The sequence below is a fragment of the Loxodonta africana genome, chromosome 7 (genome assembly GCF_030014295.1).
Source record: "Loxodonta africana isolate mLoxAfr1 chromosome 7, mLoxAfr1.hap2, whole genome shotgun sequence".
In the NCBI taxonomy this organism is placed as follows: Eukaryota; Metazoa; Chordata; class Mammalia; order Proboscidea; family Elephantidae; genus Loxodonta; species Loxodonta africana.
In genome coordinates, this window is record NC_087348.1 from 6,681,020 (window position 1) to 6,693,248 (window position 12,229).

The window sequence follows — 12,229 nt, forward strand, 5'->3', positions numbered from 1 at the left end:
ACATGAAATGATAAGAAGAGGTAAATATACAGAGACCAATGGTTACTAGTGGTTGCCGGGGCAGGAGTGGGGGACTCATTCTCCAGGAAGTAGTGAGTTTTTGTCTACGGTGAGGGAAAATGAACATCAATTAAAGGCAATGGTTATACAACTTGACTAATAATATAACTGATAATCACTAAAAGCTACACCAGAAAAACAGCACAATGACAAATGTGTCATACATAATTTTATAGCAACAACAACAAAGAAGGTACAGCTGTTGATACTACTTGGGTACAACCTAACACCTCACAGGAATAGTTTTCTTAGTTTGACGGCTTAGGATCATGGTTTCATGGAACAATCCAATTTCTGTTCTACCTTCTAGTTCAGTGAGTAATGCTGAGGGTCTTAGAAGCTTGCAAGCAGCCATCCAACATACAAGAACTGATCTCTACTCACCTAGAGCAGCAGAAAAAAAGAGACCCAAGAATCAAGGAAGAGACTGGATTATAGCTCTAACTGCCTCCATGAACTACTGTCTCCTCTGACCTGAGATGAGACCAGCAGAGCTGGATAGAGCCTGGCTACCATTACTGAACATTTTGATCAAGGACTCAATAGATGGATCCAGTCTGGGGGGGCACACATGGAAAGGAATTTCAAATTCCTATAGAATCCAGACTTACTGGACCCACTGAGGCTAGTGGAACCCCTCAATCTACTGCCCTGAGATAATCTTTAAACCCTAAACCAAAACTATCCCCTGAAGTCATCTTGAAATCAAGTAACAGTTTAGCTCAATTAGTGAAAAATGTTTAATAGCAAAAACATGGAAGCAACCGAGGCGCCCATCAACGGATGAATGGGTAAATAAATTATGGTACATTCACACAATGGAATACTACGCATCGATAAAGAACAGTGAGGAATCGGTGAAACATTCCATTACATGGAGGAACCTGGAAGGCATTATGCTGAGTGAAATTAGTCAGGTGCAAAAGGACAAATATTGTATAAGACCACTATTGTAAGAACTTGAGAACAGTTTAAACTCAGATGAAAACATTCTTTTGTGGTTACGGGGGTGGGGGGAGGATGGGAAAGGGGGCATTCACTAATTAGATAGTAGATAAGAACTACTTTAGGTGAAGGGAAAGGAAGCACACAATATAGGAGAGGTCAGCACAACTGGACTAAACCAAAAGCAAAGAAGTTTCCTGAATAAACTGAATGCTTCGAAGGCCAGTGTAGCAGGGGCAGAGGTCTGGGGACCATGGTCTCAGGGGACATCTAAGTCAACTGGCATAACAAAATGTATTAGAAAAACATTCTGCATCCCATCTTGAAGAGTGGCGTCTGGGGTCTTCAACACTAGCAAGTGGCCATCTAAGATGCATCAACTGGTCTCCACACACCTGGAGCAAAGGAGGATGAAGAACACCAAAGACACAAGGTAATTATGAGCCCAAGAGACAGAAAGGGCCACATAACCAGAGACTACATCATCCTGAGACAAGAAGAACTAGATGGTGCCTGGCTACAACCGATGACTACCCTAACAGGGAAACACAACAGAGAACCCCTGAGGGAGCAGGAGACCAGTGGGATGCAGACCCCAAATTCTTAAAAGACCAGGCTTAACAGTCTGACTGAGACTAGAAGGGCCCCGGTGGTCAAGGCCCCCAGACCTTCTGTTGGCCCAGGACAGGAACCATGTGTGAAGCCAACTCTTCAGACATGGATTGGACTGGACAATGGGTTGGAGGGGGATCCTGGTGAGGAGTGAGCTCCTTGGATCAGGTGGACACTTGAGACTATGGTGGCATCTCCTACCTGGAAGTGAGATGGGAGGGTGGAGGGGTTAGAAGCTGGCGAAATGGACATGAAAAGAGAGAGTGGAGGGCTGTCTCATTAGGGAGAGAATGCGTAGCAAGGTGTATACGGGTTTTTGTGTAAGAGACTGACTTGATTTGTAAACTTTCACTTAAAGCACAATAAAAATTATTTTTTAAAAAAAGGTATTTCCAAGAAAAAAAAAATATTTACCGTAAGCATTGCTCTTTTTTAAAGAATTATCCACATGAGATCAAATTGACAACAGTAACTCTAAAGCATGGGTAAGAAGTTTAGGGGGCAGTGAGGCTAAATTAATGAGGGTGAAATAATTTGGGTAGAGATGGCATGAATGATGATACAATGAAAGAATATAACCAATGTCACTGAATTATACATGTAGAAATTGCTGAATGGATGTATGTTTTGCTGTGTATATATTTTCAACAAAAATAAATTTCTTAAAAGGTCAAAAAGCAACAGGATTCAGAATGATTGAGAAAGGGCTAAAGGTGCTATCAGAGTTTATTTTCTAACTATAACTAATTCTACAGGAGAAGAAAGAATGGGTAAATCGGTCACAAAAATCTCCTAAAAGCCCCCTTTTGGCTTCAACTGTTTTCTTCCATTTTCCTCTCCCGCCACACTTCTATCAGACTGGGGACGGCCACAGAGCGTCATCCAGGGCTGTCTCTGCAGTCCTAGCCTTGCAGCGATAAAGCAGTAACTTGCAGTAATGGGTTTCCATTCTGAACGGATTACCAGCATGCAGCCTAACGTTCAAGACAAGGAAAAGCAGGCTTATGAGCTGTTGAGACAGACTGCTTGGGAAAAATGTTCAGTGTGGATCAGGAGAGCTCAACAGCCCCTCATCTGTGTAACTTCAGTCTCTTCTAGCCATTCCACAATAACATTAGCTGTCCTGACACTGCGGCTTTCTACTAGAGATGAACACAGATTAATAGCAACTACCAATGATCAAGTGCCTACCATACACCAGGCTCTGGGCTTGATGCTTTTAGATACATTATTCCAATTCACAATCTCAAAAACACATCAAGGTAACTTTTATGACCCCATTTTACAGATGGAAAAAGGTAAGATTCTGCGAGGTCAGATGAGCTCACAAGAATTAGAACTCAACCCAAGTCTGTCTGGCTCCAAAGTCTGCACTCTTCCCATTACTCTAAACGGCTGTCATGGATTGAATTATGCACCCCCTCCCCAAAAATGTGTGTATTAACTTGGTTAGGCCATGATTCCCAGTATCCTCCGGTTGTACTCCATTTTGTGACTGTAATATTATGTGGACAGGATTCGGGTGGGATTGTACCACCACCCTTACTCAGATCACCTCCCTGATCCAAGGTAAAGGGAGTTTCCCTGGGGTGTGGCCTGCACAACTTTTTATCTCTCAAAAGATAAAAGGAAAGGGAAGCAAGCAGAGAGTTCGGGACCTCATACCACCAAGAAAGCAGCACCAGGAGCAGAGCGCGTCCTTTGAACCTGGGGTCCCTGTGCCTGAGAAGCTCCTCAACCATGGAAGATTGAGGACAAGTACCTTTTTCCAGAGCTGACAGAGAGAGGAAGCCTTCCTCTGGAGCTGATGCCTTGAATTTGGACTTTTAGCCTACTTTACTGTGAGGAAATAAATTTCTCTTTGTTAAAGCCATCCACTTGTGGTATTTCTGTTATGGCAGCACTAGATGACTAAGTCACGGCCTTCATAAGACCAGTGTGGGAACACCTGTTGAGCAACAGGCCAGAGCAGCAGGTATCAGGGCACCGCCTGGTGCAGGGTGCCAGCTCGTGTGTGCTTCTCCCCATGGAAGACAGCAGCAGCAGGGCAGCCCACAATCGAATGGCTCTTAGGACACGCCCACAAATGAATGGGAGCCTAGTGTCTTTGTGCACAAGGTAAAGAGTTACTTTACAGGTCGGCTGGTTGGGCGGCTTAGCCTGAAGAGCACAAGCGGTGAGCTCAGCTCCATCGCCAGGGCCCCATCAATGCTGACTAACCAGAATGCTGCAGGCTTGTCAAAACTACAGAAAACACAAAGCTAGGAGGGATAGCTGATGCTGGACAAGGGAGTCAGCATTTAAAAACGACCCTGAAACGAGGAAACTAAAAAAAAAATTAATTATACATGGATAAATGGCAAGTTCTTTTAAATAAAAACTGAAACACATATTGGGGGGAAAACCACGCGTAAGGAAACTATGAAAGTGAAGAAAAGAAACAAAAAAGTGTAAAGGTATTAGTTGATTATGAGTTCAACATAAACTTGTAACCGCAGGATGCAGTAATTGAGGCTTTGTGTCTAGGACAACGGGAGATACTAACCCTACTGTGGCCTGCCCTGGTCAGATCACACCACATCAGGCGATGCACCCACATCCTGCAATAGCAGACCCCGGGGAAACATGAATGGACTGCCAACCACATGGCACCCAAAAAGACGGCCTGGATGGCAGGAGGACTCGTCACTCGGGATAATATAAGAAGCTTTAAATAGCTTAAAGCTAGTGTTTTTGTTTCTTGGTTTGGGGGGGACGATGGGGAACTGATCATGTATATTCCAACTATAAGGTTGCTGCTATGAGTGGGAATGGACTCAGTGGCAATGGGTTTGGTTTTATCATGGATAAAAAAACACCTACAGCTCCCAAGAATAAAACGAGAGCTAATCAGTGGACAGCAGAGACTACCCATGATCAGTGGAGGCAAGAGCTCGCTAAAGATCAGGCCCCGCTCAGTAGGAGGCACTCTGATAAAGCCTGGACGAAGTCTATCAGGCAACGGCAGAAGTTTCTGTATGGAAAGGATGGTATAGTAAACCACCACCATGTTGTTTTTATAACGCTCATCTCCAAGACCATCTGACATAAAAGGTACAACACACAGCTACCTTGGGGTGACACAGGCCCACATCAGGGAATTAAAAAGGATTATGCAAGCCTTCGACACTTGGTAGACTGAACCACACACAACCCTCCACTCCTCTGGAAACTAGAAAAATAACAATTAAGGACAAAGAAGAGAAAAAGAAACAACAGCCAAGGAGAATGCCAAAAAAAACTGGTGAAAAGACAAAGGCAATGCAGAGACCGTTTAGGAAGTCCAACATTCAAATAACAGAAGGTTTAGAAGAACATACAATCCACAAACCCCCTCAAGCCCAATTTGATTGCCTCCCTTGCTGCAGTCACTGAGCTAGCTCCAGCTCGTGGCAACCTCAAGCATAACAGAACAAAATGTTGCCCGGTCCTGCACCATCTCCTTAATCTTTAACATATTTGAGCCCAGTGTTGAGTCTACCGTGTCAATCCACCTCATTGAGAGTTCTCCTCGTTTTCGCTGACCCTCCACCTCATCAAACACGATGTCCTTTTCTCACCTTAGAAACACAACATTCATGAGTGGTGAGACAGACCCACTGCAGAGGACGCTGTGAAGCTGCATGGCACTAAAAATTAACAACGTATCCTGAATTTTTCTAGAGAAAGAAAAGACACTAAAAAAATGGGAAATCAGAATATCAGTTTTCTCATTAGTAATTCTAGTTCAGACACTGAAGGTTCAAAACATTTATTCCCACTTTCTCAGGGAGCTGCTGGAAGATGTGCTTCTCTGAAACGGTGCAATAAACCAGACAAGGAGAAGACCAGAGGTCCAACACAGCCAAGCAGCAAAGACGCCTCCCAGCTGAATGATGAGGGAAACACCAGGTCAACAACTGCACAGAAGGTCCCAAGAGCAACCAATCCAAAGTAAGGCACAAGGCAGTGGGTTCTGGAAGGTACGTGCCCAAGAAGATGGAAATGACAGACTGCCTGATGCATCTGACCATGCTGAGAAGAAGTTTGCAAGTAAGTCAGAGGTTCAGCGAATAAACAGAAAAGGCCAATTATTAACTCTAGGGAAATCAAAATGTTATACAAAAGAATGCAATCACAGTTTAAAAAGCTGCATTACTGGCTTACAGCAATAATTAAAATATGCATGCCTTTAAATATTGATTATAGCCAAAAGTTGTGCTTTAACTATACTGGAAAATGGGCAAGGGAAGGAGGGATCTGTATAAGAGCTAAAACCTCATTTTCATAGCACATAATTTAGAAATATGGAAGTAAATATGAGAAAACAGCTAAGAGATGAAAGTAGTAGCCCTTAGCAATTACAGGCAGTCCCCGGATTACGAAACGTTCAACTTACAGACAACTCATAGTTAAGAACGGACTGCCATAAAGCCTATTAAAAATTTGAGTTAAATACAATGGTTCATTAATAATAAATGCACACACTACTTTGCGACACTCATGAAAAAACTGCACGGTTTCGCAGTGTTTCTTAAGTGTTTTATACGGACAAACCAAAAAGAAACAAAAAACCCACTGCCATCGAGTTGATTCCAACTCGTAACAATCCCACAGGACAGAGTCAAACTGCCCCATAGGGTTTTCAAGGCTGCAACTCTTTACAGAAGCAGACTGCCACATCTTTCTCCCAAGGAGCTGCTGGTGGGTTTGAACCAAGAACCTTTCAGTTGCAGCTGAACACTTTAATATGCATAGAATTTTTTAATATGCTCTTATACACATTGTTGTTATTGTTGTTAGGTGCTGCTGAGTCAGTTCCGACTCATAGGGAACTCATATGTACGAGAGAATGAAACACTGGCCAGCCCTTCACCACGCTCACAATCGTTGTCATGCTTAAGGCCACTGCTGCAACCAGTGTTGTCAATCCACTCATTGGGATCCTCCTCTTTTTTATATGTACAGAAAGGTAAAATACATACCATATACTAACAAACGCTTGACTAACTGATGCTAAATAAGAATCCTATGCACCTGTTCCGACTACCTACAGATTGGACTTACAGACAGACTTAGGAACAGATCGCATTCCTAACCTGGGGACTGCCTGTAATCTGGGGATGGGGAGGGGTTAGGATAGAGAAGTCTGGAGGAGATAATTGCTAATTTTCATTATAAATCTTGTGACACTATTTGACTTTTTAAACTCTGTACCTGTCACAGTATGACAAAGTAGGAAATTATGAACAAGACAACGCAAAGAGCACTGAGTACACTGCCTGGCAGGTAGTAAGGTATACACTCTGTAAACCTAAGCTCTGGCTAAGAAGTGGCTCTAAGGGGCCTGTGTATAAAAAAATCAAACAAAAAATCCAACCAACCAAACAACCCAGCCACAAAAACCCCAATGGTACCTCTTTCTGCCGTCCATGTGTGACCAGCCTAAGACTGGGGGGCAGCTGGGGGGAGAGTGCTGAGACTATAAGGGCATGGGCAGAAAAACCTCAGAATCCATTTTTAATACCAAACCTAGGCGGCTGTCCTGAAGCAAGGAGTACTTCAAAAAGAAACAGGAAATAACTAATTTTTCTAATAAATATCTTTCAAATATAATTGACTGGCCACACTGGCTTGACTATCCGCCTCAGCGGTCAGCCCAATCTGGTGTGCCACCTGTTTTTATACAGCCCACAAGCGAAGAACAGTTTTTACATTTTTAAATGGTTGGGCGGGGGGAGGGGGGAACGATAAAAAGGAAAAATATCGTATGGCCATGAAATTTAAATTTTAGTGTCCATAAATAAACTTTAATTGACTATAGCAACCCTCGTGTGTTCGCAGAGCAACTCGGCCGCTTCCCGCTCTGACGGCAGAGACAGACAGCTGCACCAGAAGCCCCACGTGCAGCTGGCTGGGCACCCTACAAACCGCAGAGACACACAACTCAATTGGGTTTTAAGCACCACAAGTCACACCCCAACATTCTGATTTTATTGCAAGTCATACGTGCATACCCATCACGTCAAAACAAGAAAATGTTCCGCTCCCAAGGCTGTGCTTCAAAGGCACGGGGGTGCAAGGTATTCTGTTACCAAATCAGGTGGGTAAAGCACTGTGTGTCACGCACTGACACCACACCTACGCTAAGAGAATACAATACTCATCAACACTGCCAGGCTAAGCACTTGTCGCAATGTCACCAACTCACAGGGAAGCAACAGTTTAAAACAAGCGAGGGAAGCCATTTACCAATGGTGAGTGAATTAAATCATGTCTGATTGCAGCAGCTGAAGAAATGGGTCCAAAGAACATTAACTTGTTGAGACTACTAGGCTCTTGTCAAGAACAAGCTGCTCAAGGAGGTGAGGACATTGGCAGCAATACCGTTCTTGTTGTTGCTGTTGTATACCTTCGAGTCAATTACGACTTACAGGGACCATATAGGACAGAGTAGAACTGCTCCATAGGGTTTCCAAGGAGTAGCTGGTGGATTTGAACCGCCAACCTTTTGGTTAGCAGCCTGAGTTCTTAACCTACACCACCAGGGCTCCTAGTCAACTAAAAAAGGTAAAGGGTGGTTTCCTTGACTCCGGACAATTCACAGGGCTCACTGCCACCGCTCAGCTGTTTATTTGAGGAGTCGAGGCTGAGTTGGAAGTGACTGAAGCAACTTTCAAAGCAGGGCTCTGAGCCAGTTCCTTCTGTTTGAACCCTGCTGAGAATCTGCATTTCTAACACCTTCCGAGGTGGTGCTAATGCTGCTGATTAGGGACCAGTTCTGAGAACCACTAGTACAGCCCAAACCAACCTAAACCCACTGCCATTAAGTCGATTCCAACTCTCGGCGACCCGATAGGGTTTCCGAGGCTGTAAAACTCTATGGAAGCACACTGCCAGCCACATCTTTCTCCCATGGAGCTGCTGGTGGTTTCGAACCACCAACCTTTCGATTAGCAGTCGACTGCTTTAACCACCGCACCACCTGGGCTCCTTACTAGTAGTGCAGCGGTTCTCAAAATTTATTACACATAAGAATCACTTGAGGATCTTGTTAAAATCTCCAAGTGATTCTTACGTATAATAACTGTAGATTCTGACTCAGTACATCTGGGGGTGGGAATGCAAATTCTCAGCAGGGCTTTGAACCTGACCAAACTGTTTCAAAGCCCTGTTTCAAGTAAGCTGAGAAACGACTCAGCTTCACTGGGATTGACTATTATGTGCTACAACGATGGTGGTAAAATAATGAGGAAGTTATACTACATTAACTCATTTCAACAACAAACTTTGATCAAATCCTAAGTAACATCCAGCCGCTTTATACACTTCATATGCTTTCAAACGTTAAAATAAAAGTGAGTTCTCTATTTCCGTATGTATCAGATATATTTGTATCGGATATATTTTATAAGCTCAAACTACAGTTAAACAGCATTTTTTTAGACCTTGACGTGAATGCAAAGCAAATTTCCATATTTCAAAATACACTTAAGCGTGCGACTGAGGAGCTTCCACCCCACCTTCAGCTGCAGGTGATGAGTCTGCAGTGTCATGACACACTAACAGGCAAATATCAAGAGAAGAATAAAACCGGATTCTGCAAATGCTTTCTCTGTGGTCAGTTAAAAGCACCTGCTCTGGACAGAGATCGCCGTTGGCAGTGTGTGAAAAGACATCTCCAAAGACGAGAGACATATTTAAAAAAAAACTCATTACAGATGAGTGCTAGTAGATGTGATGAATATTTGCAATTAATTTTGATGAGAGGGAAACTCTAACTTTGAACCCCGATTAAGAGAAATGCTATCCCCCCAGAAAAAGAATTCTGTTCTTCTCATTATAGACCTGTATTACAAGAAATTAAACTCAATTGTTATTGTTTCGAATTTCATCAAAAAAAAAAAATCTATGAAAATATTTTCTGTCATCACATTAAGTACCTTCATAGTATCTTTTTTTTTTTTTAATCTCTTGACCCACAAAACCTAAAATATTTACCGTCTGGAGGTAACTGACACCCTCAAGTCTAAAGCGACTTCTGCCTGGAGTGCTGTTCCTCTTTGGGAACCCTTCCTGACACCTGCACTGATTCCAGGGCCCCTGGAGACTTCTGGCCGACTTCCTAAGAGAAGAGCACACCTATTCCAAGTGTGCGTTAAAAAAAGAAAAAGGAGGAAGAGCTGAAGGTAAGGAATTCATGTTTAAGCTGCCAAAGCGCAAGGTCTGTCAGCACAAATAAAAGAGGAGGGAGCAAGACGGACAGAAAACCTTAAAACTATTATCCTGAGAAATGTCTAAAATTTTAACTCCTATCGCCAAACAATTACAGAAGCTCTAAAAATATAAAGTAGAAGTCAAAATTTCTTGTCAAAATGCTTACAGTTTAGAGAGGAAAAAAGGTCCTAAAATACTTCAACGAGCTACTCCTAAGAGTTCACAAAAGCCTGCTACTTCAGAACTGAAGCCACTCCCAAAGTTCACCTTCCAGCCAAAAGTGAGCCAGGCCCGTAAAATAACCACCACCACGAGGAATGTGCTTCTTAGTTCAGTCAAGTGTATGAGACCAAATGCATAACATGTGCTCAAAAGCAAAGTGAGAGGACAAAGAAGGGACAGGAAACTGGATGAAGGGACAGGAGGGACCCAGGGTAGAAGGCGGGAGAGTGCTGACACATTGTGGGGATTGCAACCAATGTCACACAAAAAATTTGCGTATAGATTTTTGAATGAGAAACTAATTTGTGCTAGAAACTTTTACCTAAAGCAAATAAAATTAAAAACAAAACAAACAAAAAAAGATTCTGTAAGAATCCCGACCAAAAGGAGGAAAATGCAGGACAGAATTTCAAGTTCACACGAATCCAGGTTTTCTGGAGTCAGAGAGGCTGGATGAACCCCCACAACTATGGTCCTAAGATAATCTTTAAACCTTAAACCCAAACTATCCCAACATCATCTTAAAACCAGACAATAGTTTGGCTTAACTAGTAAAGAATGCCTGCCTTGAGTATTAGGCTCTTTTAAGATATACCTATACGGAATCAAGGAAACCCTGGTGGCACAGTGGTTAAGGCTTAAAGCTGCCAACCAAAAAGCTGGCAGTTCGAATTCACCAGGCGCTTCTTGGAAATCCTATGCGGCAGTTCTACTGTGTCCTGTAGGGTCTCGACGAGTCGAACAACTTAATGGCAACAGGTTTGGTTTTGGTTATATGGAATCAAACAGACAACAGCAACTCGAAAAATTAGACAGGAACTTTAGGGGGTAGTGAGTTTATGTTAATGAAAGTGGAACAACTCAGAAAAGGGGAATGAGAATGGATGCACGACTCAAAAGAATATAATTGATTTCACTGAACTATACATGCAGAAACTTGAATTGTTATATGTTTTTGCTGGGTATATTTTCTACAACAAAAAAAAATTATTTCTAAAAAGGAGAGAAAAAAAGAGTTCACCAAAGAGTGGTGGCAAAGGAACTGGAATAATCCAGAAAGGTTTGACAAAGGAGGCTGAAAAAAAAAAAGCTGAGCCCTGGAAGTCATTACATCAAATACACAGAATAATATGAGACAAGGAGCCAAAATCACAAATTCATGCATGAGAATAATATGGGGTTACAGCTGAAGAAATCAGAAGGTTTGTACAAGAACCTGAATGTCAGAGAAAGGGGATGGCACTTCACCGTGTACGCACAAGCGGAGCCCCAGGAGTTGGGAGTGGTCACGGGCGAGGCGCTGGGGCTGGGAGCACACCCACACAGTGGTGTCTCTGATTCTGAGGAAAGATGCACCTGGGCTAAGCAAAGACCGGCTGCAGGAGAACAGCCTGTAGTAGTCTCCTGCCATGACGAGGCCTCACCTGGCTTCCTGGCAGTGGAAAAGTAGAACGAAGAAAAAGCCAGCTGCACCAGTCAGGTCAGAGTAGAACCAAGAGGCCCTGGTAAATGACTTAAGAAGGAAACACCGTGAAAAAAATGACTAAAATGTCAAGTCTTGGAACAGAAAGATTACATGGCTTGTGCTCCTCCCCTTGCCCTGGAGATTCAAGACAATGGAGCTAAGGAAATCAGATTAAGTATACATGCATGTCCCATAAAGACCCTACTGGGCCACTTCCTATCAAGCACCAACTGAGACGAAAGTAAAATAAAAGTCGACCTCTTATCAATCCCTCCCCCTCCCAAACTGGGAATCTCATGGATGCTGGGATTCCAAGAGATCAAGGTGAACTACAGAGGATGCTATTTAACTGCACCTGGCTCAAGGAGACTGACCTAGACCTGGTTAACCTAGACTCCAGGGTCTGACCACAGAACACTGCTTTCCTTGAGGAAACTCCGGATAATGAGTCTTACCTTTCAAACCAAAGTTTAAAAATTAAAAGAAACGTTTTCTTCTCTGTGGCTCCTTGCCCATTACAGGTTATCCTGGCAACAGTTGTCTTCCAAGTTACTGCATTAGCAGATGAGCAGGAAGAGAGTGGGACGGGAAACAGAAGCTCTCCTAGAAGGAAAAAAGAGCATCGTCACAGCATGTTCTCCTTCGGTCTTCTGGGAACTGCCATTAAAAGACTGGCTCAGGGTCTTGAGT

General features: G+C 43.2%; 1 protein-coding gene across 15 annotated transcripts in view; it reads right to left on the reverse strand.

Moving 5' to 3' along the window:
* The window catches only part of PPP6R3 (protein phosphatase 6 regulatory subunit 3), a 196,934-nt gene that overhangs the window by 111,935 nt on the left and 72,770 nt on the right, over positions 1-12,229 (reverse strand). For 14 of the 15 annotated variants that reach the window (XM_064287631.1, XM_064287645.1, XM_064287644.1 and 11 more), the window contains one exon: positions 11,995-12,142. The exons of the other annotated variant lie outside the window; for it this stretch is intronic. The gene's annotated coding sequence lies outside the window, so the exon portion shown is untranslated. The remainder of the gene's footprint in view (positions 1-11,994; positions 12,143-12,229) is intronic. 15 annotated transcript variants of the gene reach the window in all.